We start from the raw sequence: 16,232 nt of genomic DNA on the forward strand, positions 1-16,232 counted from the left end.
GAGTATGAAAGTACAAAAACCATTTGGGGGTGTTGATGACCTCTCAGAAACAGAGCTTTCCCATCCACCATGGCCACATTAATAGAAACATCTCTTTTTTTTTTTCAGATGACTTACTTTTTAATCAAAAATTATTTTGTAGATTAGATGTGATTCCAGGTTATTACAGTATTTATAGCATTGTCATGTATTTGTGTTTTTATGTTTTCTCTGGTAAGAAAGAGATGGAATTACATATAGAGTCATAGGTATACTCAAAAAAGTGAATTTCTTATGTGAATGCCACCACCTCATTAGTTTCCATCAGGAAAAAAAAAAAAAGCTAAACTAATTCAGTAAAATAACTTTGGGTAACAACAATGTGCTAAAAAAAAAAAAAAAATAGAAACATTTCTCCTCTGTATCTTTTTTTCGCAAGACCCTGAGCCTTGCGAACTATCCCTACCTGCACCAGCAGTGTCCTACCTTAGCAACACTTTGTAAGAGCTCCGGCAAGACATGAGTGAGTCTCCAAGTGATGAGAATCCACCCGATGCTGATGACTATAATGAATCATCTGAGTAGGAAGAACAGATTTTACCTTGTCATGTGCACTCCCAATTTTATCCTTTACCACCATCAACCTATGATCAGTACACTTTGCAATACTCTGCAACCAGGGATTCCACAGCACAGAAATGGGTGAGGACGATGGGCTATTTATACCTTCTCTTGATAATGGGAGCTGGAATGAAAACCTCTGGGTTGATTCAGTCTAAAATGATAAATGGATTGAATTTCATTTTGGTCACTGCCATTTTGGCGAAGGCCACAAAAAAAGAGATGACTATTTTTATAGTAATTAGTCTGGTTATCCGAAGATGAGAGATGCCTCTCAATTCATGTTTCATTTTTTGCCTATGGATGAGGGGCAAACTCCTGATGATCACCTCACATGCCAGGGGTCTGTATAAGATAGTGTCTGGTTTGGGTTTCCAAAAGAAAATGTGGGGTCATATTCAGCACGATAACAATTTCACATAGGAATTCTCAGTTTCTGAAAATAAATCAATAAATAAATAAATAAAACCTCCCCATCATTACTTTTGGCTACTTCAGCCTCCTTCCCCACAGCTCCTGTGTGTTCCCTAGAGCCCCAGAGCCCATGTTTCTGATGCGTTGTCTAGGGGAACTGCACAAAGCATCTCCCCACTGTATCTCAGGAAAGCTGGGGGCAGACCTGTGGCAGTTTGGTGCTGCTAAAGGTTGTATCACAGGCTGACAACAGAGATGCCCTCTCTATCCTAGGGACTGAGGCTTCTATGGCAGCAAAACAACAACAAAAAATATAAAGAAATAGCCAGCAGCTCTGTCTCAACCAAATTGTTGGGGCTGTTGGATATATTCTCCCTAAACACTGTACCTTGACATCATCTGCTGTATTCATAATAATCTGTGTTTCTAACTTCAATTCTTTTATTGTGAGCATCTAAGCATTTCTTTCATGATGGATGATAGCCTTGCTGTGTTAACATCACAGTGACTTTTCTTTCCCTTTCAGCCAACTACAGCAGTATTATCATCTATCTACATACTAATATTTAAACATACATATTTGTGATTTTAAAGTTTCTGACAACACATACTTGTAGCACAATTTCCAGCTATTAGCAGACAAATCACTTGCACTTTTTTGCTGATCTAGGGGTGTCAGAGGTAGTATTGGCATCTGATTACTCATTTTTATTGCAGCTTCTGTCATATTCATACAACAAACAGCCATCATCATTATATAGAAGACAGAAATATGTTTCCCAGAAATAGTTTTTTTTTGGGGGGAAGAGCTTAGAGTCCTCAACCAATTTTAAACATACTTCCCTACTGAACCTTGAAAATAAAACATCTTCATTCACCTTGTCCTGTATGGTATAATTGGACACATGGGTGGAAGGGGCACAACAAAATTCCACCATGCATTATTGAAACATGTAAGAACTGCCTCATAGTCACCCCCAAACTATTTGCTTCAGATTACTGTAAGCAAATCTGAGGTTTACAAAAGTGAGGCTCAGGGACCTATTGGGGTGATCTGATGGGGTTATTGGGTGGGCCATCCATTCAGCCCCTAATGTGGAGAAGAAAGGAGTGGGCTAAGTTTACCGCCCCTCATCCATAGGCAAAAAATGAAACATGAATTGAGAGGCATCTCTCATCTTTGGATAACCAGACTAATTACTATAAAAATAGTCATCTCTTTTTTTGTGACCTCCGCCAAAATGGCAGTGACCAAAATTAAATTCAATCCATTTATCATTTTAGACTTAATCAAGAACCATAAAGGACATTTCAATGAGCCTTCCCACATTCTCAGGAGAAATACATTTTCCCTTCTTTCCAAAGAGCTGAGACGGGAGTACGATGTTCAATCCATGCCCATCTGAAAGGATGATGAAGTTCAGTTGTGTGAGGACACTATAAAGGTCAGCAAATTGGCAAAGTAATCCAGGTTTACAGGATGAAATATGTCATCTACATTGAACAGGTGCAGTGGAAAAAAGCTAATTGCACAACCGCCCATGTGGGCATTCACCGCAGCAGGGTGGTTATCACCAGGCTAAAGCTGGACAAAGATGCAAAAAGATCCTTGAACAGAAAGCCAATTCTTGCCAAGTGGGAAAGGGAAAGGGCAAATATAAGGAAGAAACAATCAAGATGCAGGAATAAAGTAACCTTATTTACAAATAGTCTATATCTCCGAGTCTGTTCTAGATTATTAGGAAAAGGCTCCTCAACCATGGCCTGAGGAATAAGGAAGTATCTGTGCCATTCAAGCCATCAAAACCCACCTCATTCTAATATCTCAAAAGAAGATCATCACCCCCTTCCCTCAGGGGTGTCTGTTTTCTTTCTGGAGCCTTGAATCCTATTTCGGTTGTACTGCAGGTCCAGAGACATCCCACCCCAAAACCCAAAAACTTTCTTCCTTTCAATCTTTCCTCTTTTTTTTTTCTTTTGAGGCAGGGTCTTTCTCTGTCACCCCGGCTGCAGTGCAGTGGTGCCATCATAGCTCACTATAACCTCAAACTCTAGGCTCAAGCAATCCTCATCCTCCTGCTTCAGCCTCCTGAGTATCCAGGTCTATAGGTGCCTATCACCACCGCACCCTTCTAATTCTTTCTTTTTTTTTTTTTTTTTTGTAGAGACAGGGTTCCACTATGTTGCACAGGCTGGTCTCCAACTCCGGGCCTCAAGTGATCCTCCCAACTCAGCCTCCCAGCATGCTGAGATGACAGGCATGAGCCACCCAACCTGGCCAAAAGCTTTTTTATTAAATACTATAGAGGAGATGAACATTATACTATCTGACTGTTATACACAACATACTTTCCTGATAATAAGTTTATTTCCTTATTAAGTGGTGAATAGGACATACTTTTGGAGCTATCCTCCCCATGGCTGTGGTGTTAATCCTTTATTTAATTAAAGGGTGCTATTCTCACATACTGACAAGGAACCCCTACATATTGTTGAAAAGGCATGCTAATATAAATTACTGTCCTCCCCCAAATTAGTGGATAAAAAAATAGTGCTATACTATAGCAGAAATGAGTCTCTGTGGAGTTACTCTAGCCCTTACCAGCAATAGTCTCTGGGAGTTGAGGAACAAGTTGGTGGAATAGCTGGCCAGGATCTATAGTTTCAAGTCCTTTCCCTGGGAGACTGTGTGTAAAATGAATGACATGCATGCTTGTGAAGTGTTCTGTTTTAGGCATCATCTCTTAGGTATTATATCTTTTAGTGTATGGGATGGGGGAGGTGCATTTTTGTACTGCCAAAAATGGTCAATATTATCCATTTTGGTGGAAATTTGAATATGACTCTGTGAGGGTTTTGTACTTTTAAAAATAAAGTATTTTGAATTTTCTGTTTGGTAATTTATTTAAAAATACTTTAGTATAAATAGTATGGTATAAATCCATGTGCAGGGTAAACTTGATCTACACATTAAGAGAGGTTAGTTGGCATTTGGAGAAAACTAATCAGGAATTCACACAGCAGATATAAACAGTGGACACTTCAAATATTGTTATGTAAATTTACACCAGAAGTAAGGTATGCTAGAAATAATTTGTTATTAATGAATGAGCGGTGTTCTAGATATGTGGTTGAGAAAGATTTCACATAAGGGAAATAGAAGAATTCAGTAAGCCTTGCAGTCCAACATCTTCAGAGGAGTGGCTGAAGTCTAGAATTCCCTTTGGTCCTGTTTTTCCTGAATTAATAGAGGACCATGTTTTCCCCATCTAACTAGAAGCCTTTAGGATATCATGGCACCAGTCTCAAATTGAAATTTCCAGGCAGATACTTGTTGAAATGCATAAGAACAGAGAGCAGGACTTTATCATGCTTACAGAAGCAAGCTATAAGACTTTTCTGTGCCAGCATGAGAATAAATATTGTACCTATGGCAAAATTTGTAAGGGATTTGCTTTTATTGAAATTTAACACCTGAGAGCAATATTGGAGGTAAAGAATTCTGTAGCCTCTATATTCTCTAATTACCAGAGGCTACTCATATTTTCAAAATAATTTAACAATCACTGAATACAAAATTGGGGTAGGTGGATTTGTAACACATGTATTTTTGGGTTCATTTATGTCACTGGACATAAAGCTCTCCATAGCAACCTCTATGGCAACTTAAATGGAGGGATATAAATGAATTTAAGATAGAGGAATATACACAGTAGTAATTCCTAACACCACTCATCCTTCTCGCAAATTCACATGTCAAAACAAACAAAAAGCCCAAATTACATTAATCAGAAAATTTTATTTAACTGACAGTGTCATTCATCCTAATGACAGAATTCCTCCAGGGAGAAGAACGTTTTCAGAAATTTGGCCAAATCCTTAACCTGATTCCCTCTATTGGTCCTGCAGCATAGCTAGTTGCTTGCTGATTTCATCTTCTGTTGTTTGAAGGGCAGTTGTTCTCATTAGTATTCACTCACTAGGAAGCGGAGTCAGAGGCCACCCTTTCACCAGTTTGCTTCAGGGACTGGTAATGAAAGGAAGAAATCACTTCACATTTCCAAAAGAGGTATGTGCCATCTCATACAGTTCATAGGGCAATAAAAAGCACTCTTCAGAATAGATAACTCTTTCACAATTACAGACCTAGGACACCAGAAGGAGACTTTGACATTAGCTTTGTGCCTAGAGAGAAAAGAAATGTTCCACTGCCTTGTGAGCCATCCTATCTATAAATAGTTTTAATTACCTTTAGAATAATGGCAATTTCAGGTCTATTCTCTCCAGCCAGGAGCTCTCACCTGAGCCTAGGTAGGTCAATCCAGCTATCTACTAGACCCAGTATTTCATACATATTCGTTATGCTTTCCGCAAAACCTGTCCTTGCTGCTGCTTCTCCTCTGTGTCTATCTCAGTGTATCTTCAGTTCATCCATCATCCATAACCCTATATGTATCCATATTCCTGAAATATGAATGATTAAGTAGAATTTTGCCTCTTATTCATGGCAGGGGAGTCTCTGTGTCCTTTTTGTCATTCAACGAACTGGGCTGAGAGATGCCATTTTTTGCATGTGGGTTCCACGGTCATTCTGGGCATGGATACTCAGGCAGCTGACAAAGGCAGAGAGAGTAAATTTGGCCTGCAGCCTATAGTTCACCAGCCTCTGCTTTAGAATGTCAAGTCCATGAGATCAGGGGCCCTGCCTGTCTTCTTCATTCTATATCTCCTATGTGTTCAATAGTACTTGACCTTCAAGGAAAAGAAAGTATCTTCATATTGTGTTTAAACCTGAATCGGTGAGAGGAGTTTTTTATTTCAAGCAGACTGCAGAGAGAAAAATCTTCACTAGAATCTGATGCTTTCTTGCTAATGAAAGAAAGCACTCAGTATGTATAGAGAGTTAATTACTACTAGGCTTGTGAGTAAAAGAGACTTATGGATTAATTAACTCAAGGCTTGGTGATGCATTTAAGGCTTGTAAGCAAAATCAATTTCTTTAACAAATATATTTAACAGCCTAAGTGAACAAATAAAGTTTCCTAAAATAACTTTAAAAATCTTTGTTGTATAACAAATATATGGTGCAGTTTACAGTCCTGTAAAAGTAAATAAAATTTTTCTAGTTGAATAGCTGAATATCTTGGAGAACCATCAACTTGCTTTTCAATACCTCGGGACTACTGGTGGGGAAGAGAGAGATATATACCCAAGATGTATTTGACCGAGACTCATTGTATATCAGTGGGCATTAAAAGGGAGGATATAATTATAGAAAAACAATGATTTGAGCCAATTTTCCTTCTAAAAATAATCACAAACACGGCAAATATATTTTAAAAAATATATCCTTGAAAGTATTGAATAATTGGCAAGGGTGTTAGTCATTAGGGATGTTTACCATCATTTCAAGTTCTCTGAGCACTCGTGCTCAGCATTGTTCTTCCCCACCCTCTTGAAGTTGGTGTGGCCATGTGACTTGCTTTGGACAGTAAAATATGAGCAGAGGTAACTGATTTGTGTTACTTCTTTGCAGTCCTTTAAGGTCAATGTGTGATTCACCATTCCCTGTGCCATGGTAATCATGGCTGCTTGAGTGAGGAAAATGGGGAGCACACCATCTGCCAACTTGACATAGAGTTTTGTTACTAAGAATACATTTCTAGCCAGGCACGGTGGTGTGTGCCTCTAGTCTCAGCTACTAGGGAGGTTGAGGCAGGAGGATGGCTTGAGCCCAGGAGTTTGAGGCCAGCCTGTGCAACATAGGGAGACTCTCTCTCTCTCTCTCATTTTTTTTAAAGGAATACATTTCTATTGCTTTAAGTCACTAGTATCGGGCAGTTTTGTTACCTCAGCATACCCTAGTTTCTTCTGACATATATATTAAGATTGTGAGAAGTTATCAGACTAAATTGTAAAGGAGAGTGTGAATTCAGAGGGCTTAAGCAAGAATAGAGTAAATAGAATCTGCTTTTACCCTGAAGGCAGTTGCTGATCTGGGAAAACTTGAACTTGGTTTTGATGGTCTTGTAGTGCTGGAGAGAGACATCAAAGTCTGGCGATTACCAAATGAGATCCCTGACAAGCTAAGCTGGATCCCAAAAAGCCTATACATCAGAATAAGGGTGGATTAAAAGGAAACTCATTCTCTGCCCAAAGGATTTCAAGGAAAGTTACTTTAACATTAAATAGAGCCAAGAAGGGATAAAAACAAGCAAGCAAGCAAGCAAACAAACAAACAAGAAATAAAAAACCTCATTCTTGTGAAATTGAAACAAAAAGCCCTCTTATGGACTTATAGTTCAAATTCACATCACAACACCTGATGGTACTAGCCTGGAAATGCCTCTTAGATGCCTTACAGAAGAAAACACAAATTCTTCCTAGAGAAAAGATCTTTTATCCTAAAGAACAACACAAATAATATTTCAAGGACAGTGATCAGCCTACATAACTTTTACTAAGTACATAAGGAAGCAAAGCACTTTAATTGAGAATCAGCCAAACAAAGCAACAACAATAACAACAAAAACAACAACAACAACAAAAACAACAACAACAAACATTAGCAGACAGAGAGCCATGAAGACTTCGGATATTAGAATTGTCAGCTGTGTGTTTTTTTTAAAGGCTTATTTTGTTTACATAAATGAATACAAATTTGAAAGTAACTGCAGGGAAGGAGGAAATTATTGAACATGATCTAGGAGATTACACAAAGAATTAACTAGAGCTTCTAAACATGAAAAATGCAGTTTCCAAAATATAAGACCTATCAGACAGGTTTAAGAGCCAATTATACATAGCTGAAGAGAGATTTATGAAAATGGAAAATAGGCCAGAAAAAGTTAGATACAATGCAGCATAGAGAGATAAAAATATAGAAAACATGAAAGTGAAGCTAAGAAACATGAAGGACAGAATGAGAAGTTCTAATGTATATTTAATATATATAATATATATTTAATATACTTTAATATATATACATATATATTATATATATATTTAGAGTCCTAGAAGGAAAAGAGTAGATGGGGCAGAGGCAATACTGGGTTAGATAATGGTTAAGAATTTTTCATGACTGATGAAAAAGAGCAATTCATAGATTTAGAATTGTGATTCCCAAGTAGGATAAACAAAAACAAGTCCCACCAAACTATGTACAGTTTTGGCATACAAATAATAAATCTTAAAAGCAGCTAGAATAAAAAAGCTTACCTTCAAAAGAGCAATAGTTACACTGACAACTGGCTGCTCAAGAACATCAGTGCTGGCCAGGTGCAGTGGTGCACACCTGCTGAGGCTGGAGGATCTCTTGAGCCCAGGAATTTGAGGCTGCAGCATTCAGTGATTGCACCTGTGAATAGCCATGGTGCACCAGCCTGGGCAACATAGCAATAACCCATCTATTAAAAAAATAAATAAAGAACATCAGTGGAAGCCAGAAAACAGGAGAATGTTATCTGCAATGCAGTGCTAACCCATACTCCAAAACCTATAAAACACAACTTAAAAATGAGAATAAAATTAATACTTTTTTTTTCAGGCAAACCAACATGAAAAGAGCTTACCAAAATGAGTCCTGACTAGAAAGAAATTCTAAAGGATGAACTTCAAATAGATAGGAGATAATAACAGATGACAGCCTGAGGTACAAAGTTGGGGAAGAAAGAAAAGGTAGATATGTGAGTAATGTGAAATGAACATGGACTTTACAACAATATTAATAATTTGTGTGATTAAAAAATAGAATGAAGAAACATAGTAATATATAAATTATCAGAGGTATAAATAAAATAAAGTGCTCTAATGTCTTTGTGTGGTCTGGAAGAAATTGATTAATTCTAGTGGTTTGTTAAATATGCATGTTTTAATTTCTAGGGTAGCCACTAAAAGCATAGACACTTCTGAGCTAATGGAACTTTTAAAAATCCATCCAAAAGAAGGCAAGAAAGAAGAGAAAACAAATATAGGCTAAGTGGGACAAATAGGAGGCACATATCATATTGGTAGATTTAAATCCACCAGTACTAACAGTATATCAGTAATTGCATTAAATGTAAACATATTAGATATCTCAGCTAAAAAAACTTAAAATCTGAGAAACTAGGGGAATAATCCTGCTTATTGGAGTGTATGGAAAGGTTGAAATTAAAAAGAAAAGATACACAATGTGAATGTTAACCAAAAGAAAGTTAATATGGCTATATTAGTATTAATTAAAATAGCGTTAGAGCAAAACCTTTGCTAATGATAAGATCACTTTTTAATGACAAGACATTCAGTTTACCAGAAAACATATAACAACAACTCTACTATTTTATTCATCCAATACTATGACCTCAAAAATATATAAATTGAAAGTTGTTAATACAAGGACAAATAAATCTAAATTAATGGCAACAAATTTAACATAATTCTTTTAGTCATTGGTACAAGAAGCAGACAAATGAGTTTTAAGTACACACTTTTTTGTTGTTGTTGTTAAATTTTAGATTCAGGGGAACATGTGCAGGTTTGTTGCATGGGTATATTCATGATGCTGAGGTTCAGGCTTCAACTGAACCCGTCACCCAAATAGTAAACTGTATTAGTCAGGGTTCTGTAAAGGGACAGAACTAATAGGATAGAAGTAGATATTAAGGGAAGTTTCTTAGGGAGAATTGACTCATGATCACAAGGTGAAATCCCACAACAAGCTCTCTGTAAGCTGAGGCGCAAGGAAGCCAGTCCAAGTCCCAAAACCTCAAAAGTAGGAAAGCCGACAGTGCAGCCTTCAGTCTGTGGCCAAAGGCCTGAAAGCCCCTGGGAAACCATTGGTATAAATCCAAGAGTTCAAAAGCTGAAGAACTTGGAGTCTGATGTTCTAGGGCAGAAAGCATCCAGCACAGGAGAAAGATGAAGGCTGGAAGACTCAGCAAGCTAGTTCATTCTACTTTCTTCTGCCTGCTTTATTATGGCCCTGAGGGCAGCTGATTAGATGGTGTCCACCCAGACTGAGGGTGAGTCTGTCTCTCCCAGTCCACTGACTCAAATGTTAATCTCCTTTGGCAACACCCCCATAGACACACCCAGGAACAATACTTTGCATCCGTCAATGCAACCAAGTTGACACTCAATGTTAACCATCACACGAACATAGTACTCAATAGGTAGTTTTTCAATCCTTGCCCCCATCCCTCCCCTCTATTGGAATCCCTAGTGTCTATTGTTCCCATCTTTATGTCCTTATATATACAAAACTTTAGCAACACAGGTAACAATTGTAACCTTCTGGATATGAATACAGTGCTCTAACTGACAAATGCAGAATACATATTATTTTCTAACATACATAGGATGTTTTTGTAAATTGACCAGTAGGGCCACCGTGTATGACCAATACGTTTCAATAAATTGCACTAATTCAGAGCATTCTCCCTGACCAGAATGCAATAAAGCTAAAAATATATATCAAAAATATAACAAGAAAATCTCTATATTTTTGGAAATTATAAATACTTTATATAACATGAGATCAAAAAAGAATCATAAAAGAAATTAGAAAATATTTTATGCTGATAATAAACAAAATATGACATATCAAACTTGAGATGCAGCTCAAGCAGGACTCAAAAAAATTTATCCATTCAATGTCTATATTAGCAAAGGAAAAAGACTGAAAAAAATTAAGGAATTAAGCATTCAAACAGCAAAATAAAAAATTAAAGAGGTAAGCATTCATACAGCAAATAAATATTAAAGAAGCAGATAATAAAATTTTAATAAAGTAGAAAACAGACATATAACAGAAAGGATCTTTGTAAACTAATAAAACTGACAAATTCTTAGCAAGATTCATAAAAAGAGAGGAGGTGGCCAATATTAGAAAGGAACATCGTTATATATGCCACAGATATTAAAATAGAGTAAGAAGATATTATGACTAATTTTAGGGCAGTAAATTTGAAAGTTTATATGAAACATGCAATATGTCAGAACTGATGACTAAGAAACTTTGAAAATGAATAGAGTGGGCTGGGCGCAGGGGAGGCAAGAGGATCACTTAAAAAAATAGAGTGAAAATCATTTAACAAATTGAATCAGGTAGCAAAAAATTTTCCACACAGAAAACTTAAGCTCCATCTGATTCTAAATGCAAATTCAATCTGATATTTAAAGAAAGAGAAGGAAAGAGAAGGGAAGAGAAGGAAATAAGTGGAAGATGAGGAGAAGCAGGAGGAAGGAAAGGGAGCAGGTTGGGTACAAGGACTGGAAAAGAAGAAATAGAATTGTCACAATTTTAAGATAATACATGTATTTTTAAAATCTAAATGAAATTGATAAAAGAATTTAGAAAATTGCTGAATAAAAAAGCAATATATAAAAGTGAGTTGTATTTCTACATATTAGCAAGAAAATGCTAAAGAAATTACATTTAAAAAATGTTTTATGTCCAACAGGATCAGTGTTATCAGTTGCAAACAACAGCACTGACTCTGGATACTGGGTAGCTCGTATGGATGCTAAGCTATCAGCTTGTATGGATGCTAAGCTAACAATGGTTAAAGCCATGCTGTAACTAAAAAAGGGATGAATTCAACCATGACTGCCCTAGTGATGCTGATTCTGCTCTGGAACTCAGCCAGAGTTCTGCTACAGCACCCTCCAGCAAACTCTTTTCTATGTGGGGCCACTTTCCTCAAATTGCTCAGTTTGTAATTAAAATCTTAATGTGGGTGGATCTGACTGGTGAGACCCAGGCCACATGTGCCTGTTGCAGCTGTGAAGGACACTGGGGAACAGAATTTTTTGGATTACCTACCACAAAAATATAAAATATCTTGAATAAATCTAATAAAATATGTTTAAGAACTTACAGAGAAATGAATAAAATATTACTAAAAGAAATTAAAGCAGACCTAAATAAATTGAGAAGTATACTATGATCATAGGTTCAAAGACTCAATGTTGTTAAAATGTAAATTTCCCCCAACTTTTTCTAGAGATTTTTGTAATTCCAAAAAACATTCTAAAAAGATATTTATGCAGTTCAACAATATGATGTCAAGATTTTTATAGAAATGACTAAAAGCCTGGCATAGTCAAGAAATGGGGTGGGAGGAGTTTTGTCTACCAGAAATCAAGGCTAATTTTTTTTTTTTTTATTATACTTCAGGTTTTAGGGTACATGTGCACAATGTGCAGGTTTATTACATATGTATCCATGTGCCATGTTGATTTCCTGCACTCATTAACTCATCATTTAGCATTAGGTATATCTCCTAATGCTGTCCCTCCCCCCTTCCCCAACCCCACAACAGTCCCCGGAGTGGGATGTTCCCCTTCCTGTGTCCATGAGTCCTCATTGTTCAATTCCCACCTATGAGTGAGAACATGTGGTGTTTGGTTTTTTGTCCTTGCGATAGTTTACTGAGAATGATGTTTTCCAGTTTCATCCATGTCCCTACAAAGGACATGAACTCATCATTTTTTATGGCTGCATAGTATTCCACGGTGTATATGTGCCACATTTTCTTAATCCAGTCTATCGTTGTTGGACATTTGGGTTGGTTCCAAGTCTTTGCTATTGCGAATAGTGCCGCAATAAACATACGTGTGCATGTGTCTTTATAGCAGCATGATTTATAGTCCTTTGGGTATATACCCAGTAATGGGATGGCTGGGTCAAATGGTATTTCTAGTTCTAGATCCCTGAGGAATCGCCACACTGACTTCCACAATGGTTGAACTAGTTTACAGTCCCACCAACAGTGTAAAAGTGTTCCTATTTCTCCACATCTTCTCCAGCACCTGTTGTTTCCTGCTTTTTTAATGATGGCCATTCTAACTGGTGTGAGATAGTATCTCACTGTGGTTTTGATTTGCATTTCTCTGATGGCCAGTGATGATGAGCATTTTTTCATGTGTTTTTTGGCTGCATAAATGTCTTCTTTTGAGAAGTGTCTGTTCATGTCCTTTTCCCACATTTTGATGGGGTTGTTTTTTTCTTGTAAATTTGTTTGAGTTCATTGTAGATTCTGGATATTAGCCCTTTGTCACATGAGTAGGTTGCAAAAATTTTCTCCCATTCTGTAGGTTGCCTGTTCACTCTGATGGTAGTTTCTTTTGTTGTGCAGAAGCTCTTTAGTTTAATTAGATCCCATTTGTCAATTTTGGCTTTTGTTGCCATTGCTTTTGGTGTTTTAGACATGAAGTCCTTGCCCACGCCTATGTCCTGAATGGTATTGCCTAGGTTTTCTTGTAGGATTTTAATGGTTTTAGGTCTAACATTTAAGTCTTTAATCCATCTTGAATCAATTTTTGTATAAGGTGTAAGGAAGGGATCCAGTTTCAGCTTTCTACATATGGCTAGCCAGTTTTCCCAGCACCATTTATTAAATAGGGAAGCCTTTCCCCATTTCTTGTTTTTGTCAGGTTTGTCAAAGATCAGATAGTTGTAGATATGCAGCATCATTTCTGAGGGCTCTGTTCTGTTCCATTGATCTATGTCTCTGTTGTGATACCAGTACCATGCTGTTTTGGTTACTGTAGCCTTGTAGTATAGTTTGAAGTCAGGTAGCGTGATGCCTCCAGCTTTGTTCTTTTGCCTTAGGATTGACTTGGCAATGCGGGCTCTTTTTTGGTTCCATATGAACTTTAAAGTAGTTTTTCCCATTTCTGTGAAGAAAGTCATTGGTAGCTTGATGGGGATGGCATTGAATCTATAAATTACGTTGGGCAGTATGGCCATTTTCACGATATTGATTCTTCCAACCCATGAACATGGAATGTTCTTCCATTTGTTTGTATCCTCTTTTATTTCATTGAGCAATGGTTTGTAGTTCTCCTTGAAGAGGTCCTTCACATCCCTTGTAAGTTGGATTCCTAGGTATTTTATTCTCTTTGAAGCAATTGTGAATGGGAGTTCACTCATGATTTGGCTCTCTGTTTGTCTGTGATTGGTGTACAAGAATGCTTGTGATTTTTGTACATTGATTTTGTATCCTGAGACTTTGCTGAAGTTGCTAATCAGCTTAAGGAGATTTTGGGCTGAGACAATGGGGTTTTCTAGATATACAATCATGTCGTCTGCAAACAGGGACAGTTTGACTTCCTCTTTTCCTAATTGAATACCCTTTATTTCCTTCTCCTGCCTGATTGCTCTGGCCAGAACTTCCAGCACTATGTTGAATAGGAGTGGTGAGAGAGGGCATCCCTGTCTTGTGCCAGTTTTCAATGGGAATGCTTCCAGTTTTTGCCCATTCAGTATGATATTGGCTGTGGATTTGCCATAGATAGCTCTTATTATTTTGAGATACGTCCCATCAATACCTAATTTATTGAGAGTTTTTAGCATGAAGGGTTGTTGAATTTTGTCAAAGGCCTTTTCTGCATCTATTGAGATAATCATGTGGTTTTTGTCTTTGGTTCTGTTTATATGCTGGATTACATTTATTGATTTGTGTATGTTGAACCAGCCTTGCATCCCAGGGATGAAGCCCACTTGATCATGGTGTACAAGCTTTTTGATGTGCTGCTGGATTCGGTTTGCCAGTATTTTATTGGGGATTTTTGCATCAATGTTCATCAAGGATATTGGTCTGAAATTCTCTTTTTTGGTTATGTCTCTGCCAGGCTTTGGTATCAGGACGATGCTGGCTTCATAAAATGTGTTAGGGAGGATTCCCTCTTTTTCTATCGATTGGAATAGTTTCAGAAGGAAGGGTACCAGTTCCTCCTTGTACCTCTGGTAGAATTCAGCTGTGAATCCATCAGGTCCTGGACTCTTTTTGGTTGGTAAGCTATTATTATTGCCACAATTTCAGAACCTGTTATTGGTCTATTCAGAGATTCAACTTCTTCCTGATTTAGTCTTGGGGGGGTATATTTGTTGAGGAATTTATCCATTTCTTCTAGATTTTCTAGTTTATTTGCATAGAGGTGTTTGTAGTATTCTCTGATGGTAGATTGTATTTCTGTGGGATCAGTGGTGATACCCCCTTTTTCATTTTTTATTGCATCTATTTGATTCCTCTCTCTTTTCTTCTTTATTAGTCTTGCTAGCGGTCTATCAATTTTGTTGATCTTTTCAAAAAACCAGCTCCTGGATTCATTAATTTTTTGAAGGGTTTTTTGTGTCTCTATTTCCTTCAGTTCTGCTCGGATTTTAGGTATTTCTAGCCTTCTGCTAGCTTTTGAATGTGTTTGCTCTTGCTTTTCTAGTTCTTTTAATTGTGATGTTAGGGTGTCAATTTTGGATCTTTCCTGCTTTCTCTTGTGGGCATTTAGTGCTATAAATTTCCCTCTACACCCTGCTTTGAATGTGTCCCAGAGATTCTGGTATGTTGTGTCTTTGTTCTCATTGGTTTCAAAGAACATCTTTATTTCTGCCTTCATTTCATTATGTACCCAATAGTCATTCAGGAGCAGGTTGTTCAGTTTCCATGTAGTTGAGCGGTTTTGAGTGAGTTTTTTAATCCTGAGTTCTAGTTTGATTGCACTGTGGTCTGAGAGACAGTTTGTTATAATTTCTGTTCTTTTACATTTGCTGAGGAGAGCTTTACTTCCAACTATGTGGTCAATTTTGGAATAGGTGTGGTGTGGTGCTGAAAAAAATGTATATTCTGTTGATTTGGGGTGGAGAGTTCTGTAGATGTCTATTAGGTCCACTTTGTTTAGAGCTGAGTTCAATTCCTGGATATCCTTGTTAACTTTCTGTCTCGATGATCTGTCTAATGTTGACAGTGGGGTGTTAAAATCTCCCATTATTATTGTGTGGGAGTTTAAGTCCCTTTGTAGGTCACTCAGGACTTGCTTTATGAATCTGGGTGCTCCTGTGTTGGGTGCATATATATTTAGGATCCTTAGCTCTTCTTGTTGAATTGATCCCTTTACCATTATGTAATGGCCTTCTTTGTCTCTTTTGATCTTTGTTGGTTTAAAGTCTATTTTATCAGAGACTAGGATTGCAACCCCTGCCTTTTTTTGTTTTCCAGTTGCTTGATAGATCTTCCTCCATCCCTTTATTTTGAGTCTATGTGTGTCTCTGCACGTGAGATGGGTTTCCTGAATACAGCACACTGATGGGTCCTGACTCCTTATCCAGTTTGCCAGTCTGTGTCTTTTAATTGGAGCATTTAGCCCATTTACATTTAACATTAATATTGTTATGTGTGAATCTGATCCTGTCATTATGATGTTAGTTGGTTATTTTGCTCAGTAGTTGATGCAGTTTC

The 16,232-nt window shown here is 37.3% G+C and overlaps 1 pseudogene; it reads left to right on the top strand.

Annotated features, from left to right (window-relative positions):
• The first annotated feature begins 2,255 nt into the window (after window positions 1-2,255).
• LOC100584299 lies at window positions 2,256-2,703 on the top strand (annotated as a pseudogene).
• The last annotated feature ends 13,529 nt before the right edge of the window (window positions 2,704-16,232 follow it).

Source organism: Nomascus leucogenys, chromosome 15, assembly GCF_006542625.1.
Source record: "Nomascus leucogenys isolate Asia chromosome 15, Asia_NLE_v1, whole genome shotgun sequence".
Taxonomy (NCBI): Eukaryota; Metazoa; Chordata; class Mammalia; order Primates; family Hylobatidae; genus Nomascus; species Nomascus leucogenys.